This window comes from Rhinolophus hipposideros, assembly GCF_964194185.1.
Source record: "Rhinolophus hipposideros genome assembly, chromosome: 2".
NCBI lineage: Eukaryota > Metazoa > Chordata > Mammalia > Chiroptera > Rhinolophidae > Rhinolophus > Rhinolophus hipposideros.
In genome coordinates, this window is record NC_138048.1 from 49,777,047 (window position 1) to 49,790,233 (window position 13,187).

Consider the following 13,187-nt stretch of genomic DNA (forward strand, 5'->3'; position numbering starts at 1 on the left):
ACAGTTCCTTGGCATCAGTGATCCCCAGGGTGGTCAATGAAGTGGAATCCTACCTTCTAGAGACCATGGATCTCATCCACGCACCTTTAAGCTTGGAGAGTTACCTCTCACCCCTGTTCCTCTCTCCTGGGGTTGATCTAGAAATCTGAGCAGCCATGAATGGGAGAGATTATTCGACCAACAATGAAGCAACAGCTTCTTTAGTTTCCATGTGGTTGACAAATGTAGCTGAGCACTTGCTGTATACCAGCACTCAAAATCTATGCCTAGCCTTCGAGGGGCTTCGTTGGTTTCTGACTGTGTAAAATGACCATGTATACTTACACTTGGGACCTGACAAAAAAACCTTACTGATGCTTGATCACTGGACTGCAAGTCTTCCCCATCTATCTGTGCTCCCTGCTATGGCTAGACCCAGCTGAGTATTTGGTGATGAATCTCACCTGCCTGTCCCTGTCTTGTACACCCATGCCTTCTGACCTCCGTTGTGACTTGAGCTAATCTATGGTCTATTAACCAGGAGGATTCCAAATTGGATGGTAGGTTTTGCCCAATACCAACCCAACTGGGCACCTGCTAAAGTCCTGGTTGCCCTACCCAGGTTTTTAAGTATCTTGAGATGCTGCTTTGCTGTCCCAGGGTCTGCCATTGTGTTGGGGACAGAGTGGTGCCGTTTTCGAGGGATAGCTCATCTTTTTCACATAAGGCCATCCTCATGTTGGGATCTGAGGTGACCTAATGACAAAAGGTATATAACAATGATGTGGAGTTAGGACCGTGGTATAATATCCCCGTAATTGTCACGTCTTATTTCGATCAGCAGAGAGTCTCCACAAGCCTTTGCTAACCCAGATGTTGTATAGCTCTCATGTCATCCACCCATTTTCTCTGTGTGGGCACAGATCGGCTAAAGAGTTTATTTTAGGATTTGGAAGTTCTGTTCTTTTAAAATGGGCATTTAAAAAAGACACTTCTGTTTTGTTTGTTTAAAAAATTTTAAGTTAATCTTTGCAACATTTAAAAACCATTGTATATACTAGAATAACAGACATTCAGAACTCAGAGATATTAGATATCATTAGTCCAATCTTCTCATGACTAAATAATATTGTGAGATTTCTCTCCCTGGAGATATTTTTAAATGTCTTTTACAATCACAGGAAGTCAGAGCTGGAAGAGAACTGAGAACTGTGTGAGGCCAGCAATCTCCTTCTGCAGATGAGGAACCTGAGACCCTGAGGCGACAAGTGATTGGATCACACCGATAGTGGTGTGATAAGATCTGCAGGTGCCCAGGTCTCCCAATCTGGGGGTCTCTTCTAGTGTAAACGAGGCTGCTTCTCACGGCCAATTTTGTTCCATAATTATCACCCAAAGACAGCCGGGCATTTCTCATAGAACCCGTGAATGTGCTTGTCATGGAACATTAATCCACACCAGGATTTCAGGTAACATAGCAGTAGCCAAAATGTACCTTGGGCAAGCGCCATGAATCCCAATGAGAATGGGCTGGGAAAAGTAGTTCTGTTAATAAAATCTTTCCACATCAAAAGTGGGAGTCAGATTCACTATGGGGACACCACGAAGCAAGTTATACACAGAGGGAGTTTACTTTGAGTTCAAACAGATCACCCGTTTGCCTCTGCCTTCCGAAAGAAAGGAGGTGGAAGTTATAGCTTTCAAATTAAATTGATTGCTAAAAATGGGAAAACAGTCTGGAGGAGGGTCGTTTTCCTTGAGGACTGCTGTGCTGTGTACCATCTATTTCTAAGGAAGCTTGGAAGCCCAGTCCAACAGAGGTGGAAGTGGAAGTGTGCTTTTTCCCTGTGCCTTAGCTGCATCCAGGAAATTCCACACCGGCCCCTTTGCTCTGCCGGTGCCCCTGCCCCAGGCCCTGACGCCTGTTGTTCCAGGCTGGTCCACAGTCAGGCAAGGGTGGCTGTGACTGTGGCTGTGGCTGTGGGGCTGGTGGGAACTTCCTGTGATGGTGTAACGAGTTTTCTTAAGGAGAAGGGAAACCAAAGGAGTCAGCTGTCCTCCTGCTCTTTGGAGCTCCCATTCTTCTGCTCATATGTCTCCAGGAAGGCCCAAGTCAAGAAAAGAGGCTCCAAGAGGTACCTTGTGGACTTCAGAAATTATTCTTCCCACCGTACTCTGGGCTTGCTCCTGCCCCCTCTGTGTCACCTGCACCCCTCCATCTGCTCCTTAAGGTCCCAGGCAGGGGAGTTTGTTGGTGAATGAGGAGGATGGAGAAGGTGTTGTGTTTCATCCCTGGGCTGTGTCTGGTGACTGGAAGGACCAGGATGGCGCCTTAGGGGAGAGACAACCTATCCTTCCCAGCAAGCTCCCAGTCGAATGGAGAAATGATAATCCCATCTGATGGCCTCCAGTGCAAAGCAGTGCCTGAGCTGGGGGTCACCGTGTTACCTCCTGGGTGCCAGCATCATTCCTGTGGAAGTATGGCAATGGGAAGATGCTGGAGCTGAGCTAAGATGGCGATTCTGTCTTCTCTGGACAGGCCATTATCCGTAAGAGGCATTCCTGTGTTGATTTGCAAAGCACTCCAGGGCTCCCCCGTGGGGTTTTTTGTCTGACGGGGATGTCCATTCCTGGAATTCACTGAAAGCTCTCCCTGACATGCCCTCTGCAACTCATCACGGTAATAGGAAGGGAGGGCTGCAGGCCCAGCCATGTCGGCATGGCTGCATTGATTGCAATGTCTGATGGAAGGTTACGGCAGTGGATGGGGAGTCACTGAGAGTGGAGGAATAAGGCTCTGGCCCTGCAGCCGCCTTGTTAATCGGGCCCCCAGCCAGCGCTTCCTTGCCAGCTGCCTCCCCCTCCCCCAGTCCATCATGCACACCCAACTAGATCTGGCTTCCCTGAACGCCACTTAGTCAAAGTCCCAATTGCTTAGAAACCCTTAATGGGCCCTTTTGGCCTGGACTCAAGGCCCTACAGGATCGGGTTCACATCCACAAACAGTCGCCTTTTTCAGCCTTATCTCTGATCAAGCCTACCCTCTGCAGCAAAGCCCATTGTCTGGTCAGGTGAAGTCTGCTCAGAGTGCCCCGAAGATTCCAGGCTTACTGGAACCTCCGTGCCTTTGCCCAGGCTGTCCCTGTGCCTTCTGCTTTGCCACCGGCTCACATCCAGTCCTTCCTCTGGACCTGGCTCTGTCGTTATCTCTAACACGTACCCGTTGCTCTAACACGTACCAAGTCCCCGGAGGCCAGGAACTCCTGTAACCTCCAGTGCAAGGCTGAAGGTGAGATGGGCACACGCTGCTTTTTGGGTGAATGGGGAGAGATGGATACTGGGCAACTTCATGTTGTTACTTTTTAACTGGGTATTTCATGCACCCACTTTCAAGTGAGGTCTGGAGATGTGTAATGGCATGGGAGAGATGGAGGCAGAGGCCTTCGAAAGGTTTCCAACAAGGCAGTAGTCAAGAGCAGGATTGAAATGGAGAAGGTGCTAGAGGCAAAAAGCAAAAACAAAGAAAACAAGCAATTGGATCTAACCCGCCTTGGAGATGGAAGGTGGTTGTATGGGCTGAATAAGTGTCCTCTGAAAGCTCATGTTTACCTGGAACCTCAGAATGTGACCTTATCTGGAAATAGTTTCTTTGTAGATATAATAAGGTAAAATGAGGTCATGCTGGATTACGATAGACCCTAAATCCAGTGAGTGGTGTCCTTATGAGAAGAGCAGAGGACACAGAGAGAGGAAGCAGAGAAGAGGGAGGTAGCTACAGGCCCAGGAACCCCCGGATTAAGCATCAGAAGCTGGGAAGATGCAGGAAGCATTCTTCCCCAGAGCCTTTAGGGGCTGACACCTTGAGTTTGAACTTCTGGCCTGAACTGTGAGAGTAAATTTCTATTGTTTTAAGCCATCCAGTTTGTTATAATTTGTTATGGTAATCTAGGAAACGAATACAATGCGGTTCAGTGTGTACTAGGGCGCATATATCAGAAATTCAGGGGATCTAATGCTTGGGTGACAGTATATCTCTCTGTGTTTTCAGCACTGTGGTTCTAATTGTGGTAAGAAGATTGCACTTGTGATTCATGGTACAATTTTGCCAAGAACTACCCAGGAGCAAATCGACTCTTGGAAGCTCCTGGTCACCGGGATGAGGGTGGCTGGCTTGTGAAGCACTTGGGGCATGATGGGAAGTTGTGCATAGAGCCATCCTACACCAGGCAGGATCTCTTGGTTGCTCCCATTTTTATGCAGAAGAAATCTGGTTAAAGTGATAATCAGAAGAGGTGTGTGCTTGGGAAGAGGGCAAAGAGGAGGGTGATGGGGAGTGTGCCATGGTGATTTTGTGAAAAGTGGATGGGATGTGGGTTTGCTTTGATACAAGTGAAGAAGGAGAGCAGAGTCAGTGCTGAATTACCCAAGCTGGCTTTTGCAGTGAGTCATATGTCAGAGAACTGCCTTCTTTTTCTGGGCCACCAGGCTGTTTGGGCCATTTTCCCCTACACAGGAATCCCAGAAAGCGGAGACTGGGGCAAGAGGCAGCTCTGCCCGTGGAGGGTATTCTTCCTCCTTCTTACTGTTAGTGGTGGCATGGTCACTGTTCTATTGGGGCAAGTCTGTCCCCCTCTCCTGGCCTTGGTCTTCTGCCTTTTACAGGAGGAATAGGAGGTTGATGAGAACCTCGAGGAAGAACACTTTGTGAACCTTAAATTGTATTTGAGAGTCCTCCCAGGACCGAACAGGAAGTTAGATCTAGTCCTCATCCTTTGGTGTTCTGGGGTGGCTCGTAGACTGTGTGAAAAGTAGTGCAAGTTTCAGTTTGGGATGATGGAAAGTTCTGAAAATGGATGGTTGTGATGGCAGCATGACAATGGGAATGTACACTTAAGAATGGTTAAAATGCTAAATGTTATGCATATTTTACCACCATAAAAAAAATTACAAGCACCTTTCCTCAAGAAACAAAGTAGTGTAAATACTGGACAAAGCTGATATTCAAGTAACCTTGACCCTCTGGATGTAACAGGGCGATTGTGGTGAATGCTCATATTTGCAGTCATTGTGAGGAAGTAGCCCCATTTACTAGGACTCAACTATCACAATATGTCATTGTTCTTGCTTTAGGATGGCTCTAGAAGGCACCGCGGAAGGGGGTAAATTAGACAACAATAACTGGAATTGAAACGAAGTGTACACTATACTTAATAACATGTGATCTGAGATCGCCTTGCCAGCTGTGCCTTGGCCTCAAGGTGATGTTTCCCCCTCAGCACTGCTCTTTCTTTCTTCCTTCCCTTTGGTTCCCAATTTACTCTTTATCCCAGGGGTTTGGGGCAGAAATAGATTTGCATCTATAGCACAGAAACGTGCAAGTCTCATGTGGCCTCCTGCACTTCAAAAATATCCTGCGCTATCATAGACTCTGGTCCTCTGGCCTAGACTTGGCTCCCCAAAATGAGAACTATTTGCACGCCTCTCACAGCATTTCATTCTCCACGCCTGTGGGCATCTACGTCAAAGCCTTGCAGCTTCACTTCCCAGTTATATCCTTTCCTTAGCTCCAAACTGCTTCTGAAGGTCAGAACCATAGGCATAAGTGCTTCCTGACGGCCTCTCCATTTCTGAAGAATCTCCACAGGCTGAAGGCCCAGAAAAGAACTTCGAAAGGGACTGAAAGATGGACATCTTTGGGATTGAGAAATTGTTTCATTTTAGCACAAAATGAACTGTTTAAGGTTTTGTGTTCAAATATTGGAACCCGTATTGCGCCTCCTCTAAATCATCTCTGAAAATGATGCAGAACACTCTTTAATGTAGAACTGCCTGGGGTGTCTGGCAATTTTGAGTCTAGTCCAGAGGGAGACGCAGCTCTCAGCTGTAATGGCTACATGCACTTTTGCCTTCAGGACAGGCTGCCCGTTACCGAGAGGGAGTTGGGGGTGGGGAAACATCAGCGCCTGCCTTGTGTGCTTCTCCTTGTTAAATTTTGCTCCACAGGTTGGAGGATAAGTTCCAGTTCTCCTCACTAGGCCTTAGAAGTCTGGGTGTAGTGGATACTCTCTGGAACCTGAGGAGATCATAAAACAAGGAGCTCACTGCCTTGTGTGGTCAGGAGAGGCAGGAGTAAGAGCCAGTGTGGGTGTAGGAGTTGGAAGGAAGTTGGAAACCAGCTCCTTGTGGCCTTCGCTTTGAGACTGACAAAGAAAAAAGCAGTGTCTCCTCGCTAAAAGGTAAGAGTTTAAATTGATCTAAGCTCTGAATAGTATAGTCTATTGTATGATCAGTGGCAGAGTTCCATAATGTATGTAAATTATATTTGAATTGTTGTGAATCCCTGCTCTGATGTAAAGTCCAACACCCAGCCTTACTCCTGAGGTGGGGTCTTCAGAGCTGGGATCCTGCTGAGTGTCCTCTGAAGGGGCTGTTATCAGACTTACATACAATGGAGAAGAATCTCTAGAAATAGAGGCACTAACTACACTTTTGTCCGTTTTCTCCTTAGCAAAATGGAAGCTCCTTTCTGCACATGAAGCCCTTGCTCACTGCAGGTTATTCCAAAGGAGAAGCAGCAGCATGACTTCCAAATGCCATCAAAGGAAATAAGCGTGTCTAAAGAAGGTGAGGGCGACAGAGTGCGTGTTCCCGTGTGGAACGTGTTTGCTGCACTAAACGGTTCTTCATGAGTGAGCGAAGGTGCATGATGGAGATAACACCCGTACCTCCTTCAGGCACTCCGGTTCCCTCATTCCTGCTGCTGCTGTGTCTGAAAGCACTGCGTCCTCATCCGGACCACACAGGAAACAAATGCAAACTACCCACGATCTCCTTAGCTGTATTCAAAACACATCTTAGAGAAGATGACATTTGAGGATGAGAAGGGTCCAAAAAAAAAAAAAAAAAACAGCACTGTGTTTTCCTGGCATGCTGGTCTGAGGGACTGAACATGGGCATTGCCGGGTTTCCTGTGCACACCGGCCCCAGGGCCAGAAGGCACTCCCAGCAAACCCCTTTAGGGTGAGGATGGTTGGGCAATGGAAACATCCATGAAGACTGAGCATGTTCTGCTGGACTCGTTGATGGATGGTTGACCACTCACCCAGAGGGAAGGAACCGTGGACTGCATGATAATGACACTTGAATCAGCTTGTGTGTGCTAGAGCATTCACAGTAGAAGGGAACCACCATGTATGGAGTACAGGAAGTCTTATAGAAAAGAGGTGATAAAAGATTTGTTTTGACAAGTCACCTTGCAAGTGATGTGAAAGCAATTTGGAGAACACGTCCTCATCATCCTGTAGCCTAAATCTGTTGGTGACATTAAAGATACTTTTTATTGTTCTTTATAGATGTTTATCAGTTGGGTGCACTCCAGAAAAACAGAAGAGCAACATAGGTTCTAAAACACCTAAGAGGTTCTAGAATTTGAGCTGCATAAGAAGTAAAAAGAAATGATATAAAGGTGGAAGAAATGTATAAATATCACAACAGGACACTGAACTATTTTAGGACCTTTACTCAGGCGTTGAAAAGAAATTGGGTAAGTCTATAAAAGACACTGAGAGGCAGTGGAAAAAACCTAGATAATGTGGAGTGTGATGTCCTTTTGGGAGTTTAAAACAAAATAAAAAAGTTATTCAAAAAAGTAATATCTGAGGATCTCAAAGGAGTGTAAAGTGTAGTTTCACAGCTTGGCAAGATAACCCAGTTCCGGGAGCCCTTATCTCTATCCCAGATAGTGATCGAGTTCTGGATCTATTCTGAGAATATCCCCAAGACAATTTGAGAAAGTTTTGGCCGAAGAGAGCACACCTATGACTGTCCTGATGAGCGCGGCCCCTTTCCAGTCAGAAGTGACCGTCCCTTGACCATGGACCTCCTATTTTCCACCTCCAGGCTCACTCGGGGCCCAGTTCCAGCCTCTGTGCTCCTCTACCAGAGCTTCCCAGTCCATAGTCTTGTTCCTGGGCCACCTGATTCATTTTTAATGCCTGAGGATTTCCTTCCATCTCTCCATGACCAAACCTTGGCCAAGCCACTGTTTCTGTGGACTCAATTGCAACATGTGCTCCTGCGGGGGATGGTCATAGCTTCATAGCTGACACATAATCCACCTTGAGCTTGATCACCTCTGTGGTAATTCTGAGGCGCAGGAAGCACCGTCTTTGGGATTCACTGTAGAGCTCACACACTTAAATGTACGGTCAGTCGCGATACCTATTGCCACATCCAGACTGGACAGTGACTGTGGCTGAGTGTCCCTTACCTCTGTTTCAAATCAATGCAGCTGACATTTGAAATCGCAGTGCACTTCCCCCTACTTGTCCAGAGGAAAGTTGAGTGGACCGCTTCATCGAGAAATGGAGAAGAAACACATGGTTGGCCATTGCTGCTGCATGCATCTTGGCTCCCAAGCTCAAAGGTGGCAGTATAAATGCAGATGGCACTGCTGCTACATTTGCCTGGCATGCCTATAAAGTGTGCAGCGTATTTCAGCCTTCAGTGTTGGAAAGGTATTTCCAAGTATAGACTCAGAATATCCTCAGAGATTCTATCCTGCAAATGCAGCCTGCAGCATGGGGAAAGGACCCTTTCTTCTGTGTCTCTTGCTTCCAAATCTTCCATCTCCTGGAGTCTAGAGAAACACGTGGGTCTACATCTTGAAATATGTGCCTTGAAAAGAATTACTAACCTGTAGAAAACTTGTCTTACTTTGAATAAATTCTCAGGGACAGAAGCCTATGGAAATATCAAAATAGAGCATCAGAAGAAGCAGTGACATTAAAGGTCATTAACTAAGGGGATAACCTGAAAAATAAAGTTCTGTGTGCCCAAAACTGTCTCTCATTAGTTTGGACTTTTATTTTCCGTCCTTTTCCTCTCATATGTCTCTTCTAAAATTAAGTGCTCTTTCACGATCTGCTGAACATTGTGAAAAATGCCAAGTCCCAACATTAGGATGGCTTTTCTTCTTTGAGTAAGAAACAAGCAGCAGCATGGCGTAGCAGAGCAGCTTGGGTTCCAGTCTGTGTTTTCTGCTACCCCTCAGTCACTTTGGCCTTGTCCAGGTCCCTCTCTTGGCGTCTCTTTTTATATTTGTAAAATAAGCGGGGCTTCTCTGGAATACCCTTCTGGCTCTCAAATCCATCAACTCGGTACTGCTGATGGTTTCTTCTCTTTGGAAGTTTCTAGATGTCTCATAAACTGTTAAGAGAGCCAGAGTTCAGGAGGATTGGAAACTTGTGACTCTGTGCAACAGTGTTCAAAACTTTCCAGTGCAAATATTGGCAATTCATTTGTCATCATTGCCTGAATATATTGGACTTTAAAAATATTGTATTCTAATTGGATTGCTTGGATGTGTGTGTGTGTGTGTGTGTGTGTGTGTGCCTGTGTGTGTAGTTGTATGAGTTTTGTTTTTTATAAATTTTGGATATTAACCTCTTTTCAGATGTATCATGGGCAAATATCCTCTCCCATTTAGTAGGATGTCTTTTCGTTTTGTTGATGGAACCTTTAGAAAAGCAAATTTGTTACGGAAAATAAATAATTGTGACTGCTCATGTCAGACCCTTCAGCACCCCTCAGTCTTTGCCTAGAGGGGTGGTTCTCAACCCTGGTTTTGCATAAACATCACTTGGAGTGCTTTTAGATACACCAGCCACCTCAGAAGTTCTGATATAGTTGGTCCGAGGTGGGTTTGGGTACCAGTATTTTTAAGAGCCAAGTTAAGAACCAGTAGTCTGCAAAATAAATGTCATTCCCAAGGCTGGCATATAAAGCCCTCCCACACATGGCTTGAACCTACTTGTCCTTCATGCTGACTACCTGTGGTCCCTTCCAATGTGCCACCATGTTTCCTGTGTATCGTTTCATACTTCCACATTTTTGCATCTACTGTTATGGCCGGGAATGCCACCATCCCAAAAGGCTAGTCTTTTTTCACCCCCTTCCTGCAGTGCAGGTTTCTTTATTGCCATAGTTCCTATAATTCTTTGCAATGGCCTGCTTTGCAGCCATCTTCCTGTATCGTAAATATTTTATCCATTATCGTATGCATTTATATTAATAAATCTGATCGTATCTCTCTCATGCTTAAACCTCCCTGTGCTTTCTCATTGTACTAGGAATGACATCCACACCTCTTACCTTGGCCTAGGAGGCTCTGCATAATCCAGACCGGCCTCTTTCTCAGGTCTCTTCTTTTGGCATTTCTCATATATTCACTTTATTCCAGCCTTACCAGTGTTCTGTTCCTAAAATAGGTCAGGCTTGTTCTCAGTTCAGGGCCTTTGCACACGTTGTTCCCTCCACCTGGGGCATCTTCCCTCATCCTCTCATTTGCCCGTTTCCCAATTTTCAGGCCTGAGGTCAAATGTCATTTATTTAAAAGCAGCCTCTCCTGAGCAGCCTAGCCAAAGTAGCACCCCCCCCACCCTGCCCCGTCATGCTGTGTCCTACTGCTTGTATGTTCTTTTAGGATTTACGCTCTCTGAAATGATTATTTTGTACACATGATTATTGAACGCCTCCCGTTACTGGTGCGTAAGTTCAGTGAAGGTAGGCACTTTCTTGGTCTAGTGAGATCTCAGTAGATATTGAGTGGGTGAGTGTTGTCTCCCCTATAAGATGATGGTATGCCTAGCATAGTGACGGAAAGAAGGTGTCAGTAAGGATTTGAGGAATGAATCATTGTATGTCACAGACATTTCTCCTTAACAAACAATATGACCGAAGATCTCTAACACTAATAAAACTCAGGCCAACGTACATTTGCATTCTTTTTTTTTTTAATTTATTTATTGGGGTGACAATTGTTAATGAAATTACATAATTTCAGGTGTACAATTCCGTATTACATCATCAATAAATCCCATTGTGTGTTCACCACCCAGAGTCAGTTCTCCTTCCATCACCATATATTTGACATTTGCATTCTTAATTTCTAGATTTTTTTTTAAAAAAACAAGAGGACGCAAATATATTTTTCTTTTTATAAGAAAATTAGATTCTGTCTCTCCTTAACTTCAAATTCTTTATTTCTAGGACCTACACCACTGGGCGCTTCCTCTTTCCAGGGACCCATTCAGCAAATAACAAAAGGAAAGAGATTCTTCTGGGAATCAGTTTTGCCTGGAAGCCCCAAATTTAAACTGAGACCACCGCTCTGAGCTCATATGAGAGGAAAACAGATGTTTTTTGGAACATTAAGTTTGAAGGCTTTCCAAATAGGTGACTGGACAGGTGAGGGTGGAAGGTGGGCAGGGACGAGAGAGGAGCTGCAGGGCTCTGCATTGAGTCTGGCCCGGAGCTCCCTTAGCTCTTTCCCTCAGTTTCCCCCAGACCGATGGGCCCTTGTGAAATCGATGAGGAGGAGATTGGTCACTGATGGGGATGGTGACAGATAGAATTTCTTCTCCTCAGCTTGGCTCTTGCCCGGGGATAGAGAATAACAGGGAAGGTTGTCAGAAACAGGACTCCCTAGAGAACGTGGGCTTTGTCAGGTATAACCTGAGGAGAAACGGGTAACAAGTCTTTTCCCATCTATAAAATAAAGGCATTGAATTAGCTGGTCTTTAGCAACTCCTCTGTGTCCAGCTTGCTCAGTCTGTAAGAATTTGTAAGCATTTTGTTATGGAAATGATCAACATCTAAACTGTAGACAAAAGCTTTTTGTCTTCAGTTAGCTTTTTCATCACGGGATTCTTTGAACATACAGGCCAGGCACCCTCTGTGTAAAATTCTATGACACTCTTTCGTCTGTGGGACATGATCGAGCAGGTTGAGGCAGTAAGTACCATGGCAGCCAGGTCGGGGTGGGATGCTGTAGAGCTGTGTGGTCTCATGCAGTGGCCACTAGCCACACGTGGCTATTAAAGTTAAAATAATTCAGCTTCTCAGTCACATTAGCTACATTTCAAGTGATGGGTAGCCACATATGGCTTGTGGGGGAACGTACTAGAGGAGCAGATATGTGCATTTCCATCTTCACAGAAAGTTCTATTGGACAATGCTCAGAGGGCACCCTTGCTAAGGATGAGAGACGTCTAGTTAGAGAGCTGCTAGGTCTCCATCCGTCTCTAAGGCTGAGTGATTCTGCAGCTTTGTGTTGGGGAGATCACATTCCTGCTCTTCTTTTGCTGAAAGCCTTTTGCTTCCCAGAGGTTCTGAGGCTGATGGTGAAAGACAAAACAACTGCAAGGAGTTCCTGTCTGCCTGAGGACATTGTCATTCACCTCAAGAACTGCAGCAGGCTTTAAGAGATGATGAGATGATACTGGAAAGCCCTTAGAAAACTTGAAGAGTTACATGAGTGTACGGCATGATAAAGTGAATGCATTAGGTACAAAGGCAACTTGTCCTGGCTCCTCTTTGATTCCAGGCCAAAGTAAAGTTGGATTTGAAGCAGTGGGGTTTGGTTGCCATGGGTAACTGATTCTTTACCTTGTCTAAGCTCTGGGAACCTGGATTTGAGAGAATGTGGGAGAGTTCAGGGAAGAGCATGGAAAGCAGGCTTCTGCTAGGGAGAACTGTGTTCACCTAGGCTTTCAGGGAGCCCCCAAAGTGGCGGTAAGAGTCAAGAAGATGGCCTGGATCAGGGACTCAGCCAGGTTTGAAAACTAGGGGAAGCTCCGTAGGAAGAGGCTTCATGGTGCAATCTTCTTTCCCAGGTGCAGAGTGAGATGATAGAACAGGTGACCCTGTCTACCCTCTCTGCATATCTCCTGGTCTGGCTTTCCTTTTACTTCCTCTCATGTCTTTTCATCATGGTCTTAACTCTTGTTGTGACAACATGGTCTGTTAAATATTGTAGAAAAGGCACCACTTTTGGTGAATGTGGCAACTACGAGTATGTTCTCATGCCTTCTGGTTTGGGTTAGGTCTCAGGGGGCCTCTGATGGATGAGAAGAACTCTGGGAATGATTTGGAAGGCAACTGCATCCAGCACCATTGTCAACACTATGTCCAAACATGGCACTGTGCTTGGAGCTATAGGAAACCAGAGACTGAGGCATAAACGCTATCCTGGGTGGACGAACACCCAAGCGCAGGCAGGCATATTTAGACTACATGCTGAGAGAGTACACCTCCGTTGACTCTTGGGTAGAAAGTCGTGGACTTTGAGCTACCTGGACCTTGATTCAAATCCTATTTATTGACTGTGTTATCTTTGGGTTCTTTTAGCCTCAGTTTATTTATATGTA

General features: G+C 45.7%; 1 protein-coding gene across 24 annotated transcripts in view; it reads left to right on the forward strand.

Annotated features, from left to right (window-relative positions):
- The window catches only part of KALRN (kalirin RhoGEF kinase), a 621,535-nt gene that overhangs the window by 116,587 nt on the left and 491,761 nt on the right, over nt 1-13,187 (forward strand). The window contains exon 1 of one of the 24 annotated variants that reach the window (XM_081025717.1): nt 11,204-11,226. The exons of the other annotated variants lie outside the window; for them this stretch is intronic. The gene's annotated coding sequence lies outside the window, so the exon portion shown is untranslated. Of the gene's footprint in view, nt 1-11,203; nt 11,227-13,187 lie in introns of those variants that run through there. 24 annotated transcript variants of the gene reach the window in all.